This window comes from Etheostoma cragini, chromosome 10 (assembly GCF_013103735.1).
Source record: "Etheostoma cragini isolate CJK2018 chromosome 10, CSU_Ecrag_1.0, whole genome shotgun sequence".
Classification (NCBI taxonomy): Eukaryota; Metazoa; Chordata; class Actinopteri; order Perciformes; family Percidae; genus Etheostoma; species Etheostoma cragini.
Window position 1 is genome coordinate 23,826,890 of NC_048416.1, and position 22,595 is coordinate 23,849,484.

General features: G+C 40.1%; 1 protein-coding gene across 6 annotated transcripts in view; it reads right to left on the reverse strand.

The window, feature by feature from the left end:
• The window catches only part of si:dkey-237h12.3 (teneurin-3), a 143,887-nt gene that overhangs the window by 91,172 nt on the left and 30,120 nt on the right, over positions 1-22,595 (reverse strand). Inside the window, exon 1 of one of the 6 annotated variants that reach the window (XM_034883314.1) lies at positions 13,227-13,666. The exons of the other annotated variants lie outside the window; for them this stretch is intronic. The gene's annotated coding sequence lies outside the window, so the exon portion shown is untranslated. Of the gene's footprint in view, positions 1-13,226; positions 13,667-22,595 lie in introns of those variants that run through there. 6 annotated transcript variants of the gene reach the window in all.

Sequence of the window (22,595 nt, forward strand, 5' to 3'; positions counted from 1 at the left end):
CACACACACACACACACACACACACACACACTCACACGCACACAAACACACACACACACAAACACAGTTTAAAGCCCGCTGAGAAAAGCCTTCCAGCACTACTGGTGTTATAGAATTTTCCGTCAGAACACCCTCGGCTTTCTCTCTCTCTCTCTCTCTCTCTCTCTCTCTCTCTCTCTCTGGAAGAAGACCTAAGATGCAACCTGCAAACCCTCTGAGGCTTGGTGTATGCTCAATCAGCAACATGATATGGCCCACGGCTCTGTGCTGAGGTCACTGCTGGAGTCTTGAAGACTGATCATGCATGATCTAGCAACACAGTGTTTCCCAACTAATGTGCCAAGCTAGCCATGCTGCTTCTACAGCTACTATTCAGCTGCATAGACTGAGCTCCACCCTGAGAAAACTGGGCTCTTCCTCTAATTCTGTGTTCTGGGCCTTGGAATGGAATGTGTAAAAGGCCACTGAAATTATAAGCACTTATAGGCAAGCTGAGTAATATTTATACTTGTCAGAGAATTTTTGGTCAAGCTGTGAAATACAGACACTGTTCTGTTCTGAGGAACAATCAGCTGTAATCAAGATGATTTTACTTATTTCTACAACTTCGGTTGGAGACAAGGTCTCTCGAGTGGACAGGCATTACTACTCATTAGTGAAACTAGCATTTAAAGTTTAATATGCCGTGCAGTCGTTCTCAAATTTAAAATCGCATCACCCTTTCATTTCAGAGTGGCTCTCACACATGTCTATAGCACGTTCATCAATGATAAAAGTAGTCAGGGAAGTCAGATATACTGTCCTTCAAAATCTCTTTTAATGCTGCTGTGCTTGACAACAGAAGACGGCGCCGCGTGCGTTCCAGTCTTCATTCACCTTAGAAAATACCACCCTAAGCCTCATCTGTCATGTATCGGCTGCAGCCTAACATTTCACTTTGTTTGGCAGACATTGATTTTTACCTCCAAGGTGTTGTCAAGGAGGCATCCAACTCATACATAGCTCCTATGCTGTCTCTCCAGAGGCTGCTTTAGAGGGGATTGCAGGAACACACACACACAAAGGAAAGATCAGAGAAATAACTACATATGAAGGTAGCCTGAAATATTGCCAAATCTATTGAATGAGGACACTGGTGGGGATGAAATGTGTGGGTGATAAGCCGGGGCGTATCCAAGCAGCATATCTCAGTTACTATTTTTGTTGCATATTTAAAGCTATCTTTGTCCATGTACTGTAATAAGCTTTGCAGCGTGTAATCCAGATTAAAATATATATTGTAGACACACATAGCGATGCATCCTGATAGGACAAGGATCAGTGGGCATCCAAGCATAATAGATTTACAAGTTTGGATCTATTGTGGTTTTACGGGCACTGCCCATGTTTTCTCAGCCATGCCAAAACATCTCAGGAAACCAGACATCAAAACACGTGGTCACTACAATGCCCTGAGTTTCATTCATCGGATTTATCCAATCCTCCATCCATATGTTAAGGGTATTTTCCACCTCAGCAAGTCAGATAACAATTTATCTACCACCGTCTTACCGCACAACATCCACCCGCCTTGGACACACACCAACACATTTGCAACACTTTATATTCATTAAGTGTCAAAATGTTATAACAAATAGCTGTCTTAAAAGAGCAACAGTATATCTTATTTAGGAATTATTTGGCACCAAAGAGAAATGATCTACAAGGTAGCCTTGAAGGTAAGATCCTTTCATAATTGATAATGATATAAACAGCACCACTAATTATAATAGAGTAGATGCACTTTGCACTTATGTTTATGTTTAGTTGTAATGATCGAGCCAACATCATAAAATGCAAAAATCCAACTAATTAAAACTAACTAAAAGTGCTGCTGTCACATATTAAGAGCTAAGCACAAGAAGTCCTTTAAACTATTTTCTAATCAAAACAGAGTGTACAGCCAAGCTAGCAGTTCTGAAAGGCTGTACACAGCATGCTAACATGTGTTTGTTAACTCAGTACACAGAGTACAGCTGAGGCAGATGAGAATGCAATTTCACTCGAAACGAGCCCCAATGCTACCATGGCTAAAAAAAACGTATCTTAGACCACAATAGACAGAGGTCAGTTAAACAATCTGTGTAATCTGAAGTAAGGACATATTTTCTGTAAAAACACTGCAGTAACTGTAGAAACTATAGCAAAATGTAAATTGTCTAATGATTTAGTGCTACATTGATCTGATGCTTCGAACTAGCCTTCCCTAATGTGTCTCCCGGTTCAATTTCAGTTCCTTTAAAAAAATAAAAAATAATTTCTATTTCTTTGTATATCCAAGATTTAACATGTGTTCATTGTCAAATAGATCATTTTAGTCCTGTACCATTTGTTGAAAAAATAAGCCTCATGATGACACAGTGACAGTATCTCTTTATTCACAATGGGCTCCATAGAAAGAGAAAGAGAATGGTTTGGCTGAGCATCTCTGAGCCTGCTCACTAAGAGCAAGCATCATAAAACCTGCTGTGTTTTTAAAAGCGCATGATAAATATGCTGAATATTTATGAAAATGAATGAGACCGGGGAGAACAACTTCATCATGCAGACACACAGCAGACTGATCACCGCTTCCTACAGTTGACTGGCATATACATTAGAATTCCTCTACAAAGAAGGTCAAAAGTTCAACAACTAAATCTTTTTACTGTTCAACACACTGAATTGTTACATACTTATTGTGACTCACTCTCGATGAACATCAACTAAATGTTTGATTTGCAAAATGTATTTTTTACTGCAGCTCAAAGCATAAGCAGCAACAAACATCATTCATGCTAATGGTTGCAAATGCAATCATTGCTATCTAATGGCTTTGATGAGTATATGTATAGTAGCCGAATAAACCTGATGAGAAAAACGTAGCCTCTATAATGGAAATGAATCTGCATCTATCTCTTCTTCCGCTTCAGCATATCAAATTAAATTGTATATTTTTTCTGTTCTCAACAACTCCACAGATATCTTTAGATTCATTTACACTGATAAATGATCTCAGGCAAACTTATGTTTGTTCCTGTGTCATTATAATGTTTGAGGAGGAAAATTGTGTTAACATGGTAATAGAAACAGGTAACAGACAGGTGTTGACAGCATCCAACATACTTCTCTGTGCACATTCTCCATTTAGCCTTTTTATATGAGTTAACAGGGCTGAGCATATCTGCAGTTTAGTAGCTGTATGTGTAAACTATGCAATTTGTGTTCCACAGTAGGCATCAATTAACACTTCTCTCACGCCTCTACATCTGAACTCCATCAAACTTGGTCCTTTGCTGCTCCAAACATGATGTGAATCCGTCATAACTCGACTGAAAGGAAGGAAATGTTATACACTGAGCAGCTTGCTTAGTGCTCACCTTGGGCTTTCAAATTAATAATACTTAAGAGACATTGTGTTTTATGATTACAGATTGAAATGGTATTCATCACTGTTGGTCCATTATGTGACCAAAAGCACAGTATCATGGAAAAAATATGTTTTATCTGGGGTGCACCTGGATCTTTAAATTACACAGCAGCTGTGTAAAGCAAGGCCTTATTTGCTAAGTTTCATAATATGAATGGATTATACCCGAACCTCTGCAATTTTCAGAAAAATTCACAAAGGAATGAAATTAGCTGCAATTACAGTTGCCCCAGATACAGCTGCACAAAGGTCATGTGTCATTATTTATTCCAGCACTCTTTGCACTATTGTCTAAAGCTTGTATTAAAAGTCTAACTTAGACTGACTTGTAAGTCTGACTTGTATATAGCCACTGTATACTAGCTGTATATAGACATCACACGTTTATACATGTTTTTCTTATATGATGTCATGTAGTTAGCAGCGTTGTTCTTGTTTTAGGTCTATTTTTGTCTTTCCTGGAAAGTGTATTTGAAGTGGGTTCAATAACATTGAGAGCAAGATAAAACTGGAGTCAATGTCCTTGGATTTGTACACACACTTGGTCAAAAAAGCTAATTCTGAAATGCAACTGCTCAGGCTGGGAGTTTACTTCACATTTCATTTTACCAGGTATGTCTATCTTTACCAAATAATGATGTAAACTTCCCATTACTATTTGCAAGTGACACAAAGACACATGGTAAAAAACAACAAATTGCAGGAGATCCTATGGTAATGTTAGCTTCAGGTAAAAAAGAAAAATGAGCTAATGACCTGTGTTGTGACGACCTCTGCCCTTCTTCGTCTGCCTTTCTTCAGATGTCTGATGGCAGGGATTGTTAGTGCCAAATGGGAACACATAGGCCACTATTCCCAGTCTACAACGCTCTCTCTCTCTCTCTCTCTCTCTCTCTCTCTCTCTCTCTCTCTCTCTCTCTCTCTCTCTCTCTCTCTCTCTCTCTCTCTCTCTCTCTCTCTCTCTCTCTCTCTCTCTGTTGCGACCACTGCTGCAGCTCTCCCTTCCCACGGCCACTGGCCTGTTTGGTTTGGTCGGGTGTCTGAAGTGTAACCTTATGTCTTGTTTTGCAGCTTAGAACACCCCACATTCACACATTTATACCACTGGCTATACTGACATTAGCAACCCACATCTTAATCCTGAATTGACAGTAGGGCTGTGTATCAAATTCTCTACTTGTTAGGCACCAACCGAATTGCATCTACATCAGGGGTCTTCAACCTTTTTTTTTAAATCCAAGGACCCCTTAACCGAAAGAGAGATGGAGCAGGGATCCCTACTACCCAATTTCAACACCTAAGGAGTAAATCTCATCAACATCAGTGAGCCAGTAGGCATGAGGCAGGCTTCTACCAAGAGCTATTAATGTATGTGAATGGCTGTCTACACGTGTTGTTACAAGTCATAGAGACACACAGGAAAAACTATGTTATGCACAGAGATAGGGCTCACATAGTATAGGAACTGGTATACCCAGAAATAGTGATACCAAGCACTTATTGGCAGATTAATTTGCTTTGTATGCTGTGTCAAAGCAGGAAGTTTTGTGGAGATCGGGGTGGATAATTAAGTGTACAATGTGAGAGCACGATTTAAATACCATCTCTGAAATACCATCAGTGTTAACCATGACAATGCTCATTTTTAGTAGTAGTTGTCAGTTGTCTCGTCTTAGATTTTTCAAAATAAGGGCTGATGATCAAAAATACTCATTTGCTTTTGAAGACCCTGACAAAAAAATGGGTCATTATGAAAAAAACTGTTTTGTCATCAAGTATTTTGCTTGAAACAGCAGCATGATACAGTTGTCAAACTTTGCTGGTTTTTCCTCTCTGCAACGAACACAGCAGAACGTGAATGACTGTGAAACGTCTCTGCGGTGGAAAACACTGATCGTCCTTCAGCTTGGGCCTAATCATGTTTGCTTTGCCCCAATTAGATAAGGGAGGTGCGTCGTCAACACACAGGCTTTCTCATGTCTCCTCATGATCCCTGTGCTTTTTCTTGTGCACATTAAATGGCAGCAGTAGGAGGAAAAGAATAGTTCACGTTCACACCCGGCTATGTCGTTTCACACTGGAATACATCCATCAGAATTAGTATCAAAGCCAAGACGAGACTGACATTGGAAACTAAGAAGTTACATCTGAGAGAAAAGGCGGCAGCGGGCAGCACATGGCATTGTAAAACCATACGTTGTGAGTTTATAAAAGGCAGCAGCTGGTTAAGTTTCCTAGCTAGGATTAATATTGTAGACCCACAATGTGTATTCTTTACTCTTGACCAGATTAAACGATGCAAGGCGTTTGAATTGATACAGCAGCAAACCCACAGTTGGCACCACAGTCTGTGGTCACACTTGTTCCCAGTGTCATGTTTCAGCCATAATGAACAATGGACTGTCACTATTTGCATAAGGCTTTCTGTGTGTATATTGATTGCATCTTGGACCCTTTAGTTCCCATCCTATTATGTGAGGCCTGTTTATGACATGTTATATCACTAAGACAATATATGCTTGAATAATTTGAAGAAGCTCAAGCAATGGTGACTTTTAGAGAGGCCCAGCATCAGAGATGATAACAAATCTGGACTAACACGCAACAGAGACAGTCAATAGATACACTTCACTGCCAATATTTGATGCTGGACACAATCCCATACCACAGCTAATGACCCAACAGTATCCCTTCTCCCTGTCAGCCCTACAATTATATTGAGATTGGATGTTTAACGTAGAACGTTTATTTTTATCAGATTAAATAATCATCTAACATGAATAAGATATGCTCTGATGGCTCTAAAACCTCTACATGCTGCGGGTGCTCGGCAAATAACAAATGACAATGAGTTTTGACCTCATCCTGATGTTTATTCAAGACACTGTCAATAATGTAATCCCTATGATTTAGTTAGAAATCACATCTGCCACATTCAGGTGAAGGCCACGTTGTCTCTTACATATTCATAGGCAGCAATATTGACTAAATGTCTATTCTGGCTAAAGATACAATGGGAAGTGTGAACCTAAAGGATCAGTTGGTGTGAATATAAGCAGAAGAGAAATGCATACAGGAGATTCTGGGATTAGCTCTGAAAGCTAGTATGCTAACTCAGTCTCTTCACTCAGGTGTGGACACTGACTGACACCAAAAGACTTACTGTATCAAACGTTTGGCAGACAAGCTAACAGCGGCGTACAACTTCCTGAGGAGTAAGGCGTTAGAAAGACTTTGAAATAACTCGTTGTTAGTAGCTAGCGGTCAAAAACTTGTCTCTTCTCTCAAGACTTCCCACTGTAAATCATACCCGTAGCAAGCCAACCTGCGGCTACTGTAGCACTTGGCAAAAAGAGCTCAATAACTGCAGGAACAGAACTACACGTTTACTGAGAATCTTTGTGTTCCCAGAGTGACAATAGAATCTCATTGTCAGGTGTTTAGTCAGATAAGGTCGCTCACCCGAAAGGGATTAGCGGCTGCTTTTCATCAATGTAATGCTTTAAAAACAGGTTTAGCAAATGTGCGGTGGATCAACCAATTTAAATGCTAAACCTTTTTCTCTCTAACAAGATTGGGACCCAGGGCTAAACACATACAGATAAACAAATCAACCTAGCTGTAAGGACTTGGAGCGAGGGAAAACAAATGAATGACCCTTGCAGCTTTATTTGTACAAGGAGTACAGGGGAAATGGTGATATAGCTTGGAAATTGTTAAGGTGCAAGGCCTTGTTTGGCGTGATAATAATTCCAGTGTCAAGTTCCTCTGTTAGAAAAAGCTTTCCTGAGGCACTGTATTCAACGCTCAATATGCAAACAGGGCTTCAGGAGCTTGCGATAACAGCGGGAGGAGGTGATTCAGAAATGTCACTGCTTCTGGTTTAAAATAAAACAGTTGTAGCCACTTGTATGTACAGTAACAATATGCACCGCCACTGCTCATATGCTACCCACAGCAGTAGTTGAATTAGAAGCTGGCTAGATCATGCTGGGAAGTGACATTACTCTTTGAGAGCAGCATAATGATCACTATCAATCTCTTCATTGTCGAGTCACATTAGTGAAATATCAGGGAGGAGTACTGGAAAGGGAAAGGAGACGGCCAATAGACATCCTCCACCATGGCGGAATGGCAGTGCATTAATCACAGTGGTGGGACCTTCTGTGTCCAGGCTGAAAACTGTCAGGGCAAACACTTCATCCAATAGAGATGCTACTGTTATGCCGGGAGAAAATTCCTTGCTGGTGTCCCACCACATTGGCAAACAGTGCAAGCTCTCTTTGTGCAACACATAACTGTCAAAGCTTTCTCATTTCAGATTCACATTTTCCTCTCAGGCCATTTCAAATGTCTCTGCTGATATCTTTAGTCATCTGTTTTTCTTCTTCTTCTTTTTTTTTTTAACAAATACAGAGGCAGGCAAGGAGGCAAGACTGTCATTATTTCATAATCAGCCAGGCTCAACAAAGATTTCCTGCTGCAGATATTCAACTCAGTCATTCTGAATGTAATAACAAGCAGCAAAGATGCTGTATTTAAAACTATAATACCACATCTGACATGGACCATGAAACAACTGCATGGGCGCTTTATGACTTTCAAAGCCCATAGAGAGAGCAATCCGGGAGAACTTGCAACGATTCCATCCATTAACTCCATCAATCTGACTTTGCTCCATCAGTTTCAGTTAGTGTTGACTGTCTCAGCAGTCTCTAGCAGAGAGCTGCTACAAGTGTGCTCGCTAGGAAAAAGATTTTTGGAAGTTAAACTTCTCTTTTTTTGTCTTTCCGTCTAGTGTAGCAGCACACATGTCATAGTCAAGTGGTTTAAGAATCCACCCGTTCCCAGACTGTGCTTCTGCCATCTAAATAATGAATACTCTGCCACTTGCAGTAATCCTCCAGCAGCCATCCCCAGAAATAGAACAAAGTCAGACAGAGCACTAGTTCTCTCCCCCTCACTTTTCAAAACAAATAATGCTGATTCCTGAAAAACACACTCAAATTGCTGCCACTTCAATCATACTGCTTATTAATAATGTGCATCACTCACTTTTGCAAACAAACATGTAGTGGACTGTTGGATTACTGCAGTGATTTGACATGTTTGGTCACATCTAGGTCGTAACTTCAAAGTTTTGCTTAGTATCCATTTGAAAGCAACATCAAAGCGGGTAAGCCAACCATTTCAAAAGACATCAAGAGCTAACTAAAAAGGTACAGTAACTGCGAAGGGCACCTTTAGGCTTCTTATGATGGATGATAAGAAAGAGAAAAGACAGAGAAGGAGAGACAGAGATGCGTGGGAGAGAGAGAGGGACTAGAGAGACAGGCGAAAAGAGAAATTACAAGGGAGAGAGGTGAGCTTATATGAAAGGTATCCTTAATTAGATGGAATGTTTGCCCTCTTCCACAAATTCCTTCATGTGGTGCCAGGAAAAAAGACCAAAGCTGATGAGTCTTTGGGAGAACTATCTGCCTAAGTGGCCTTTTATTGAGGGATAAAAAGCTCCTCATTGCCTCTGTTCCCATCCACTGCCCCTGATTTTGGTAGATGTGAAAGTGGATGAAAGGAGGCCAAGGATTTCTGACGTGTCCTGTTGTATGCAGATGCAATGACAGGTCTGGCATTTGGCACATGACACCTATGAACTGCCTTCTGAGAACTCAGCCAATTAAAACAGTTAAAGAAATGAAAGGGAGAGTGCACAAATGTTTAACAAATATTCTAAGTATTCTATCTGCATATCATCATAGACATTAAGGCTTACAAACCAATACTTAAAACAACACCACCTTTCTCTAATCCACGTTTGAAATATTTTATTCTCATATGGAAAAAAAACATGTTGGACAGCATTATGTGTTGAAATTGCTTCCAGTTTTCTTTAACTTTGTGTCTGCCACCAAACTATTATTAAACTATTACAGTGATGTCAACCGTGAAGCAAGCTTATCGGAATTCATGTTAAATGTCAATTAAACTAGAAATGAGGGTAACCTGCTAACAACAATGATGAGCTGAAGTGGTATTATGAACTTTCATCAAACAATGTGTCAAACTTTAGCACTCGCAGCAGAGTTGATTGATCAAGTGGCGCGCTAATGAAAGCTGCGAGACTGAGGGAGATTAGATGGCTGCTAAGCTTTGACCCTAAATGTGGAAACAGCGAGGGCTGGGGATTGCCATCATAAAGCAGCTAAATGGCTTATTTCACCTCCAGCACTAGTAGCCCCCCCACTGGCATCACTATTTGGATAATGATACCCGTAAATGTCCGCAGTAAACAGCTGAGGAACAAGGGCTACCGGCCCTTTCCCATTTCCATTACATGAGGTAGGGATGATCATTACCCTGTGAGTTCTTGCCACTATAGCATGACATTCACATGCACAGTTATGTGTTACCAATGGATCCTAAACACAGACATAACACAAACAGATAAAGTAAAAAAAATAAAAAATTTATATAGTGGGCTTTGAAGAAAGTTTTGGTGATTTTGTTGTAATCATGTTGGCAACCTGCTAGGAATACAATACTGGAGCAGACACTGAATGTAGAGAATATAGCTATAAAAAATGTCAAATGTGAAGAAATTGAATATAAAAAATAAAATAAAATGCCAACAGTGTTAAACCCATATCATATAGGCTCTCGCCTGCTGTCAGTCAAAATGACCGCCAAGTATAGGGATTATGAGGGATTTTTATCACAGAAACAAGTTTGATTTTTAAGAACCCAAACAATTTGAATTGTGAATACTTCCTCCATTGCCCATGTTGGAATCAAATAGTAGACATACATTGACTTTATTTTAGGACTAGAATCTGTAAAAAAGAAAGCCATTACATATTTTGCTGTGGTATATAAACAGCTACTGCAACACAGTTACTTGTTAAATCAATATGGTTTGTATACTGTATATTATTGCATCTACCAGCACATTTATTTTTTTAAGTTCATTTTTTAAACTTGTTTTGAGCAGTGAGCAGCTGCACTTCCTTCCTTGCGCATTGCAACCATGGAATTGTACACAGAAATAAATATCAGCTTTCTCTTTGAATCTAGTTGAGTGTTTGACAAGGTGGACAAAAAACACCAAACACAAAATCAATTTTTTTGTTAATGATATAAATGATGAAATAATAAGTTATTAAAAATAAAAATGTTTTACACGTATTATGCTATAATTTTAACAGATTTACTAAGTTTCCGTATGTAATTGTACAGTCCTTTCATATTTTAATTAACTTGTCCCAATAGACACTAGTTAAAGCTTTCAGTTGTGCTGATTTCACATTGACATTATTGGACTAAGTTTTAATTAAAAACAACGACTCAGTGTCTCCCAGGTGACATCACCTTGTGGACAATTTCACACTTCTTTGCTTTCCAAAAGCTTATTAAGATCATTTCAGATGTGGATATGAAGATAATGTATTAAAAATAATGTCAGCTTTGTCTATTGAGGAGGCAGAGGAACACATTTGCTGCCTTTCAATCAATCATGCAACATTCTACCTGCATATCTAATGCATGCTGTGTGTACACAGAATGTACGGTACGCATATACAGTATGTATATATTCATGTACAGTATGTACGTACAGTTCAAACAATATGCATGCATGCATCTATCTATCTATCTATCTATCTATATATCTATCTATCTATCTATCTACTGTACTGTATCTATCTATTTATTTGGGACAGCATTTGAATGCAAAACATCTGTGTAGAAAATACAATGCTTAATGAGTTTCTTGGCGATTAAAAAACAACAGCATATATTTAGTGACATTTTTGCTGACGTTCAGTTTTGAGACTGATGTAACATGTTCATAACTGGACATGAGTGGAAGAGAACATCATTTTAGAGATCCAGCACTGCCCGATAAACAGATTTAGATAGGCCTCGTTCAGGCATTACATAAATTAAACAACAGCTCATCCTTTCATTACATAAATTATGGAACACTTCATGCAGAAACCACATCATAAAGGTTTTTTGGCTAAGGCTCTTGCTGGGCCTGAAGTCCTGTGATGTGTTTGCCAGTAAAAGGACAATAACACTGACAGAGCTGTCTGGTGAAATATGAGATAAGAAAATGAAAACAAAAATTGCTAGACCTCACTGTTAATGTGAATGCCGAGCAGCTTAAATCCACTGAGAGATCTACGAAACAAAAACAAGCCAATGTGCAAATCCTTGATAGTCAATCATCTCATAATGATGTTATGATATTGAAGTTATTTGTCTGATTGCACATGTGCTGAATGTCACCATGAAAACTTTACCTCTCCCCTAGCATATAGAACTCAGCATGTACGGAGGTACATTGGCCTCATACTCCAGGGACACAAACCCACTTTTTCAATGTAATTACCGTAGATATATAACGAGGGCTGGCTAACAATATACTAACCTCTTCAGCAGCATGCCCACCCCCTCAATTACCCCTACACACCACTGCATAGGCAAACATGGCCAAAACCCAGCTAAAGCAAAATACCACCACTAGACTGCAGCCTTAAAATTACATAACTGATGGGCGTTAAAATGAACTAATACATGCAATGTAATTAATCATTTCCCACTCATTCAGGTAGCTAAATATACACCTGCCTTGCTCCACACTCACCTTATGGCCTGCAGAATAATTCATTGTGATGCCTCATAAGATGCAATGCCCGCAGAGGAAAGGCTCATTGCATTTACCTGCTCGTATTTACCTGTCACCAGTAAATGTATGTGGGACTGCCACTGTATGACCCTTTGCAGCACTCAAGACTTATTCCTCTGTTGATGCATCTGCTCTGCTTACATTGGCCACCACTCGCCACACACCAATTACTCTTCGTCTTTGCAGCTATTGGTCTGCTAAGCACTTCAATCCATCTCTGTCTCTGAGGCTGTGACGTCAACCCCAAATGATTAATCAAAGGCAAGTCAACAACCAAGAGCAACACCTATGGTACCCTGTTTGCAAACATTACCCATAATACTTCACGGATGTCATGTTAAATATTGAACATGTAAGGATACAAAAAAAAAAACAGCAGCAGTTTCTTATGGAGCATGTGCCAAGAAACCCAAGTATAATGTTGTATCGCTCTGATGCGGTTTAGAGAGCTTACGGCAATATATTCTAATATTGTATTTCATACAATATTAAAATCCCTCTTTTCCATTTGTTCCACATAATCAAGCAGTGCTTTTGATGATGCGAGTGAGACTATAATCATTATACCTTGTGTGTTTATGTAAAATAGCAATGAAACTCACCACAAAACCCCTCAGTAAAAGTGTTTCCAGGTGACCGTAAAGCAACTTGACACAGCTGAAGTCCAAGCCGGTGGACATGGTTTTTAAGCAAGTGCAAGACACTGTATTATCACTTTACACGTGTAAGACTGCAGTGCAATTTTAAACACAACACACACCGCCCCCATAATAAGGAACAGAAGATCCACAAGGGGATTGAAAGAAATACAATAGACAGTAGCTTTCTGCAGTAACAATAAGGCCCAGGCGAACAGAGGAGCCGCCGGTACACAGCCCTTGTAATGCATTAAACATTATTTTGCCACATCCAAGTTGTTGATGGATGCAATTTATGTTCAACCCCAGATCCAGCAGGGCACATGTTCAGCCAAAAACAACAACACTAATAGAATACCGTAAAGAGCAGAAATTGGTGATGTAACCCAGATTAGAATTTAGGTAAATTTTTTATGCTCATTACAAAAGCATTACAAAGAAGTTGGAGTGTTACCTTAAAGAATGCCTGTAGCAGTCCACCAGTGAGGCTTTACTGTATTACGGTTGACTTCTCAAGCTGTGATGCTGCTGACGGATCACCTCCTTTTCCCACGGTTCTTGCACGAGCAACATAGTGCACAAGAGCACTATCGCACTGACACATGGATGGCACTCAAGCAATGTCAAAAGGGTTAAAACCTAGTGGACCGGAAAGTCACACCAGCATCGTTCTAGTTGCCAGCCGCCACTGCCTGCCGCACTCTACAGCAGCTTTCCACCTCCTGCTTCTCTTTCTTCTTTCCTTTTTTTATATATTTTTTTTGCTCAACCTATCTCATGGGCTTCTCTCCCTCCTTATGTGAGATGGTAGACAAGAGAGCTGGGCGATTTGCACCACTCTATCATGGATCGTGTTACGCTGTCTGGCTGTAGCGGCGGTCACAGATGATAGGCTGAGTAGCTTTGCGTGTGTGTGTTTAGCCCCCAAAAGAAGTAGCAGAAGAAGAGGGAGGGAGGGAGAGAGGGAGGGAGGGAGAGGTAGGCTGTCAGCCTTAAAACACAAACAATGTGGAATGGTATCCAAAAGCATTACTGAGCTAGATGTTAGACTTTGACATAAAACCTTGATGTGGGTGGCCAGGTTAGCTCAGTAGAGCGGCCATACATATAAAGAGGTGTAGGTCCATGGTTTGAGTTCGACCTGTGAGAATTTCCTGCATTTCTTTCCCTTCTCTCTACCCTTTTCATGTCTAGCTGTCCTATCCATTAAAGGTGTAAATGCCCAAACAATCTTAAATAAAAAATACCATGATGTGAAATCATAAGGGAGAGTGTCACTGAGGTACTGCATGCAGACTGTAAAGTGACACTTTTGAATGCGTCTACTTCAGTTTGAAATCATCCGATCACATTGAAATGGAAAATGTCATTTATCTTTGTTTTGCTCTTATAAATAATGCATATCTTGTGTCTCTTTATTTAAATATTTTGAGACAGCTCATTAGAGTGTACAGTAAAGAGAACACGTGATCCATACTGCTGCAGACAAAAGCAATATAGAAACAGTGGCCTCTGATTATTTGATCACAGATGAGTTTATACATCACAAGGACAGCAACCCCAAAAATATTTACTTTATGCCACATGTTTACTGTGCCTGTCAAAGCAAGGATGAGAATTGAAGCTACACGGCTAACCCATGTTTGGATCTTGTCTTGTTGACTAGAATGTCAGTCTAGTTTGTTTACTTTTGACAGCATTTTAAAAAGAATGGCAAAATATTTGACTGACTTTATGAGACACACTTTCACAAACTATGCAAACAAACTCTCACCTAATGATGAGAAATTCTGTGAATTGCATACGGCCTCTATGGTGGCCGACAGGGTCAAACGCACTGCAACCAAATACACAAACGCACTGCAAATACACAAACGATGCAAAAAGAAAAGCACACAATCCCCAGATTACACAACAAAAGTTGTCCGGGCCTCTAGGTGGAGCGCTAAGTGAAGCAGCTAGATTTTCGACACAACCAAAGCCCTTCTACGGAAAGCCTGTTCACCCCCTATTAAGCCCCATTGTAACAAATTTGGTTGCAGTTCCACCAGAGTTCCATTCGGGGTGATTTTGGGCAACTGCAAAATCAATGGGACTCTATGAAGCTCAAGACGGCTAAATGTGTCTCTTAAGAAATCTCAGGTTTAATTGTAGTTTTTGCCTTTCGATTTCTTATAAATTGAGTTGTTACCCATAACACACAGGCATTATGCTAATGAATGCTGATTGGTCAATGAAGAACAGATTACGACCAGAGATCCCACTTGATGGCATCCAAAGCGGAGCCAGAATGTCAGAGTGAATATTTCGGCGTGGAAACATTAGCAAACCTCTTTGTAGCCCGTGTATTGACAGGGAGAGCCTAACATTTCATCTGTGTTGTTAATGCCTCAAGAGAACAAAGGAAGTGACTCAGAGCTTGTAAAGCAGTATCTCCGACCGTATGATGTGTATGACATCACTGGGATTTTAAAAGGCTTTTTTAAGCAAACAAGACACTTAAAAAAAAATCTAACACCCAGTAGGGTGTATCGCCTTAGCCTCCCCTTTTGAATGCAACATTCAAATGATTAGACAAAAGATTATGGATTTTGAGGGGTATAGCCCCATGGAGTATAATTCATTTTGCCATTGCCTGTGAGCGCCCCGAGTGGAACTCTGACGGAACTGCAACCTGTTCAGAAGCCAGAAGTATTGAGAGAGTGTAACTTCTTTCCTTATAAAAAATCATTTGACTCCACTGCATGAGAGAGAGCGAGAGAGATAGAGAGCTGGGGCACATTCAGTCTCAGAGCGGCGTGCACCATTGAGAAATGGTGTGCAACTGCTTTGAGATCATAGACTGTAAATATTAAGTCTATGATTGAGATATGTTGTCTCTGGTTTGGTGGGTGTGTCTCTATTTTACTGGCTCAGGTCACAGGTGATACCCAATCACCAAAGACATGTCTGTTAACTCAAAATTTCTTAAAAATCAAGCTGTTCCACTAAGCGCTCCCCCTAGAGGCCTGGAGAATCTACGTTTGTAAAATGCGTGTTTCTGTATTTGGTGTTGTTTGTGTGTATTTGCACAAGTTTTCTAAATGCTATGCATGTGTTGCGGGATCAATGAAGAGATTTTCTTAATCTGCTTGTGTTTGGTCTATTTGTGTGTGTTTTATTAAGTTGCAGGGCCAACGTAGGCTGCATCCTCATTGCCTTCTAACTCAAAGTGCTACATTTCTTTTACTGTAGACTAAATAATGGTGTGTATAAATACTAGTATACAGTATCACTATGTCCGTCTGTCGTGCTATATCTTATAATTTATTGTTTTCATGCTGAGGATTTTGTTTTTATAAAACACATTAGAAAAGCAGGTATCAGGGAATACGGTAAATAGCTTTCTTGATTTTGATTGCGTTATATTTATCTCCGACAAATACACTGATTAATATCAGCTACTGGTAAATTTACTGATTTAAAAAAGATTAAAAAACAAAATGGTCAAAAATGGAAATATACTAAGATATTTGGACGTTTAGACAATACTATAGCAGCAAAAATGAATCGAATTAAACTATTAATAGTAATCGACAACTGTTTTGATAATCCATTAATCAGTTTAAGTAATTTTTTAAGAAGGATAAACACACATTCTTTGATTCTAGCTTCTTTAATGTGAATATTTTTTGGTTTGGACAGTTACCTGAATATCTTCAGCACATTCCAGCACATCATATTGGGCTTTGGAAAACTCTGATCAATATGTTCACATTGTTTTGAACAAACAATTTATCAATTAAAGAAAAATAATCGGATTAGTTGCAGCCCTAGTCAATAATATGGTTTAAGGTCTAGAAAAACTGGATCCTACATGTCCTGTCAGAATATTTCATTGGACGCTCCCTGTCTGTATTTGTGCCCCTCTCCCGTGCTGTTCTCCTGTAGATTTATTCCACGATATGTATTAGGAGATTCCCTCGTGTCACTGCTGTTTGGGATTTTTTTCAATTACACAGACTTATTTCTTTCACACATCAAGAGTGAAAAATACAAACACACACTGCTGCTAAGTCTGTCCATTATAATAGTTGAAACGAGGGTGGTGGCAGCAGCAGCGGCAACTCCCGTTTGTTGAGGAAGTTAAAAAGCTGGTTGATGGGTGATAGTGGAGGTCAAAGCCTGTGTCACGCCAATACCTTTTGAAAGGACAACAGCCAATGGTGAAATACCGACACTCATGTCATCACACTCACTCTGACAAATGGTGGAACTTCATCACTCAGTGACTCAGCAACAGATTACCATCCATAATGCTGGCCATCGACCCTCTTAGTTGCGGCCCAGCCAAACATGTTACATCTCAAACCTAGTCTGGATGAATAAATTGTTGTCAAGGCTGATAATGGCAACAGATCTACTAGTGGGAAGACACAATCTCTGCTCTCTCAGGAGACTGACCAGATAACATGTGCCATCTAGGGACAGAAGCAATTTGGTTATAATCTAATAGAGTCTATAATATATACTATATATTGTCTATATATTGCCATTACAAAATTGATATCTGAATCACATTATTTAACATTGTGTCTGAAAGTAACAGGAGCATGACATCAGTCAAAAGGTTTTGCAGCATCGTCACTAATATAAAGTTTTAACTTCAGTTGGTCAGGAATAGTGAGCTGGTTGAAATATCCTATTGTAAATAATTTGGACTTTAAGCCCACTCTGTTGAGAAAAATTGTGGCAGACATTTCATCTTTTCTTTCTATTTATTGAAGGAAATTCAGTATTTTTAAACACACACGTATATGTGTATATCCAATGTGTGTCTACTTGTGTAATACTAATATGTAATCTTAACATGCACATGAAAAATCAAGTGGGCTTTAGTTAAAAAAAAAAGAAGAAATAATCATGCAGGCTCAGCTTTCATTAATGACCAACAACTAAAACAGCAAAAGACTGACAAGACTCCTTTGAAGGTGGACATCAAAAGTGATGCCTCTGGGGTTAAGAACAAGGGAGTGCTTCTTTGACATTTCCCCAGTGCCTACACACATTGGCTCGAAGTGCTTGGTCACGCCTGTAGGCTCAAGTGGGGAAATATGTTACGAGTTTGGACCGCGGCCCTTGTAATCCAGGAGTGTCCCAGTTCCGTACGGCTTGAGTGAAATTCATATTGAGTGGCCCAAATTATTATATTCATCATCCATCCTGAAGAAACGGTATTCGAGACCTGGTATAGGACAGGCTATTTTAAGATGGAAGCATTTCTACATTAGTCATTTCAGAACACCTTGGAGATGATGTCGATTTTTATTCTTTTGGGAATAACAAACGGCCTCATTATAGTTCCCACAGGGTGTGCCTTAGCAAAGTGGTGGAATTAAAACTCGACACAGTCACGTGGGTAAGTTAATGCCTTGTTACAAATATCCTACACAAATGCATCAGATTTGGACACAGTGTTTTAATAATAAGCTAAAACAGAGCCAATATACAATACAATGAAAAAAATATGTGTGCATGTTTTACCATATTGTTTGTAATAGACAACAGGGCTCCAAGGGAGTACAGTATGGATGTGTACAGAAGGCTTGGTTAGGAACACAGTAATTTGGGTTGGGAGAGGCAGTGGGCTTGGGTTTGGTCTGTTCAGGGAATACATATGAATCTGTTAAAATTCCTGCCTTTTGACAGTCACCTGTCTATGTTTACACATCCACCATCAAAGCCGGATTACCCCAAAAGCCCGCCTGGATACTGAACAACCTACAGCCAAGTATAGCTCATTTACACTACAGGACCATGTGCAAACAAAGAGGGTGGGAGAAGGAAGGAACACAATGGTATTCGCACTGGCAAAGATGGTGCGGTTATTTTCACCCGAGTAAACAATATGGGAAACGGGCCAGGATCTTTTTCACATAATATTAATTCTCTGGCTCGGCTAAAGGGAGAAAATGGACTTGTATTTCCACTAAAGAGCTGTTGCTAAATGATGGCTATTCAGCCCAGTTTCAAGTTTGACACGCAAAAGCTGCCTGAGGTACTAAGTTGCTGATGTGGGCGGGGGTGGTAGGTCTCTTTGCATTCCTTGTGCTCCTTGGTCTCAGTCCAGCTGGCCTTTAGAATATGGATTATGCGTTGCCGCAGCAAGGCTCTCACTCCATGGGGGGCTGGATTGGGTGCCCAGCTTCAGCGGACTCCCCACCGAGACCCCTGGGTGAGAGGACGCTGAGAGCCCCCTCTGTTCTCAAGGCTGGATCATTGAAAATGCAGCGGTGCTTCCCACACCAGCACCATACGTCAGTGAGTGAAAGAACACTAGCGAAATATAAAACACAGTGAAAAGGGGATGGTGGGTGGATCAGCAAAGAGGGGATCGGGATGTGGGACATCGAGGAAGAAGCAGAAGCAACAACCGTGATTCACTGCCAATCACAATGCCTGCTTTGTGATTGGGGGGCGGGGGAAGAAAAGGGTAGAAAATAGAAAGAGAACCTTGGGAGTGCAGCTGTGCTGCAGATTTACCTTTCAAAAAGTCCGGGGCGATAATAAGTATCCAAATGACAGCTCTGTGCCACAGCATTGCAGACTAAAGTTAACCAGAGGTCCTAATGTTGAGTGCCAGCAGCAGACACAAAGGTCTGAACAGTGGGGCGCCAAGGCAGCTAGCACAGCATGGCTAAATGGAGCAGGTGATTTCCCATCTCCTCTACTGCCCTCAAGGCACAGCCAATCACTGCTGGGGAAAAGTGGTGCCCCAGCCTGCAAGCCAGGCAGCCAGAGTGAAGGGGCTAGAAAGGGAGCTGGAGTCTATCTGGGACCATGCATTATTCACATGCACCGCTACGGCACTAAGACCTCCACAAAAGAAAGGCCTCAGGTTCCATCAGTGCCGACTTGTTTCCAATCTATTATTGATGGCAACACTACACCCTATACTTTCCCTGATTTACTGGATTCTATCATTGTTTCTATAATAAAGGCTATTTCCAGTAAAGTCAGAACAAATGAGGGGAATATTTCCAAGCGCAATGCCAGAGGGTGCTTCTTTTACTAAATCTTTTGGTATTGGCTTTAATTAAAAAACAGGATGCGCAGTATTAATCTGTTACCTAGAATACAGTTTTTTTGCTGCGTAACAATGTAAGTGTGTGCTGACCCTAATTATACACAGCAAAACCTGAAACCTTTATGCGAATCATCAATTATGTCAAAGGTAGGTTTTCGTGCAAAACTAATTTCCGCGTGGAGACCTCCGGCTAGACTTAAGTGAAATAAATGAGCTATCCAATTACCGCATTCTGATCACATGTTACCACTGTAATACATGCTCTGACAAGATTTCCCCATCAGCAGCTTCCAAGTATCTAATACTGACATTATACTAATGTGTAAAACCATAACACTTTTAATCACTTTTAGACAGTGACTGTCGCTGTGCCTGCTTATACTGTAGTGCCATCTACTTTTTGCATTATGTTCAAGGACAAGGGACACAGACTGAACCTTCACAACACAGACAAGGAGGTCTCATTATCATTATGTCTTGGTTATAACAGAGCCCTAATGAAAGTGCACTCATCTTGGATTGTGAAATGGACTAAGGAGTTATAAAGAAGTAATTGAGTACAGTGATGCAGCGATAGGCTAGTCATCCGATTTGAGATGGTACACTATCAGTATGTTTATTTATAGTCTTGCATTGTATCACAAAGCTAAATTATCCTTAATGTTAAGATCTTTATCAGAATATGTTAAAAAGCTGCAGCTCTTGAACTCAAGAAGCAATTGCTTTGAATTTCATGGCAAAGCCTGCATTATTACCATGCACACATCAAAGATTTCCCCTAAACCTCTGCAGGAAACACAATCAATCTGCTCAGTATGCATGGCTGGGACAGTGTGCCATCTCTTCCTTTGAGGATGTCGACGCATTTGACCGATGTGCAGTCGATCCCCCAGATTGTGGCTAATCATCATTACCGGCTGCTGAAACAATGACTTTCCTTCAGCCTGCTTGGCTTGAAGAAGGACACAGGGGATCTGCCAGTTTTTCTTATGGTGGCTTAACAGTTGAGTCTGGATTTGAGGAATTAAGGCAGACTTGGACACAACAAATTGTGCACTCTGATCATCCATCCAAGTCAACTATGGCCTGGCTTGCACTGCACATCTGTCATGAATTTCACAAAATTCAGCAATAGGTATTGTATTTTGGGAAAGTGTGATAGAGTTTCAGTTTCAGTTGAGGGAATTTCATTTTATACATTTGTAGCCCAGAAAACAAATGACTGATGCACACTCCTAAAATAAAATAAAATATAAAAAAAACAATAGGAAGGAAACGAGGACAGATGCATAGAAGGCAGTATTTAGGGAATTCTCCAAAATGGACAGCAGATTATGAAAAATGACTTCTTCCTTACAGTGCTTAAAGGTTAGGTCTCTATTACACAGAGAGCAAAATGTCAGCAGTATCCCCTGAAAGAGTGGACTATAATATAAATGGAGTCCAGAGAATGGGCTTCCCCTGACTGAGTTTCCCCTCTCTACCAGACACATTATTCACTTAGTTGTCAGCCAGCACCTGGCGCATGTAACACCAACATCTACAAACTAAATGATGGAGAGAATATGGCCCACCCTAGTAGGCAGCCAGTGGTGAAATGAATGTTGTTCATGAAGTATAATGGAGAGTAAAACTACTGCTACTCGATAACCTAAGAGCTCTACGCCCGGGCAACTGAAGTTGTCGCCCAGGACTTATTAGCATAATGTTCAATTTCCAAGCTAATATTGGGCTTTTCATTTGGTTCTTAGCTACCCTTGGGACAATAAGGATGTGGGAAACTAGGCACAGAGCCTCTCATCAGGAAATGTAGAAAGAGCCACCTTACTTTAAACCATTTGGGGAAAAAAAATGATTCTTATCTAACAGTGGGAAAGAGCATTAAACCTTCAGTGGATCCTGGATCAGTTCAAGAACTGACTCACAGCCCAAAACAAACCGGTGTATACATATTAAAGAAGTTATCTCGTTTGAATTGGTGTACATGATGTTTTATATTTAGTCCTGACCGCAGACGCCCTCATCAGATTTCTCAAAACGATCATAGAAGCATTTTTCCATGTAATCTATCCATGTAACATCACTTAGAACACAAATGACAAAGAATGTTGTGTTCTATGGAAATGTGATGGACCCAGACAGACTGGCAGGATGATTAAATATATTACAGAGCGAGTCATCAGTCACATACTCACCACTTTATGATGCAAAATGGCTTCTGCATGAGGCAGACTGTAGCGGTGGATTATTTGTGAGTAATATTATTTTGCTGTGGTAAATATATTGTGTCATGAAGCAGAGGGTGGAAGAAAAATTCTTTCTCAAGCTGTTTTAATGAAGTCCCAAATGTCATCCTCATACTTCTTTCAAGAACAAACTCCAAGAAATTCCTCTAGAAGCTGGACTGTTCCTCAGTGAGTCTTCAAGTGATTTGAAAACAAGCAGCTTCAGTGAAAGGCAGCCTGACTAGGAAAACAAAACAAAAATACCATAAAGGGGTCAGGGGGTCGGCAGTAAACAGGTGGTTTTGGACTATTAAAGTCTATCTTTATGATTGGAGGAGTTTGATGAATTGTTAAGGCGACGGTGAGCTCTGATGAGTGTCGGCTCTAGTACTCTTTTTGGTCCTGGAAAACTAGTTAAGTAAAAGAATAGTTGCAAACCCTATGCCAAAAATGACTTTAATCATCACCATCTTATAATTCATTTGCAATTACCCCTTGCTGCTACATTTTTACAAAAAGGCTAATAGAAAAG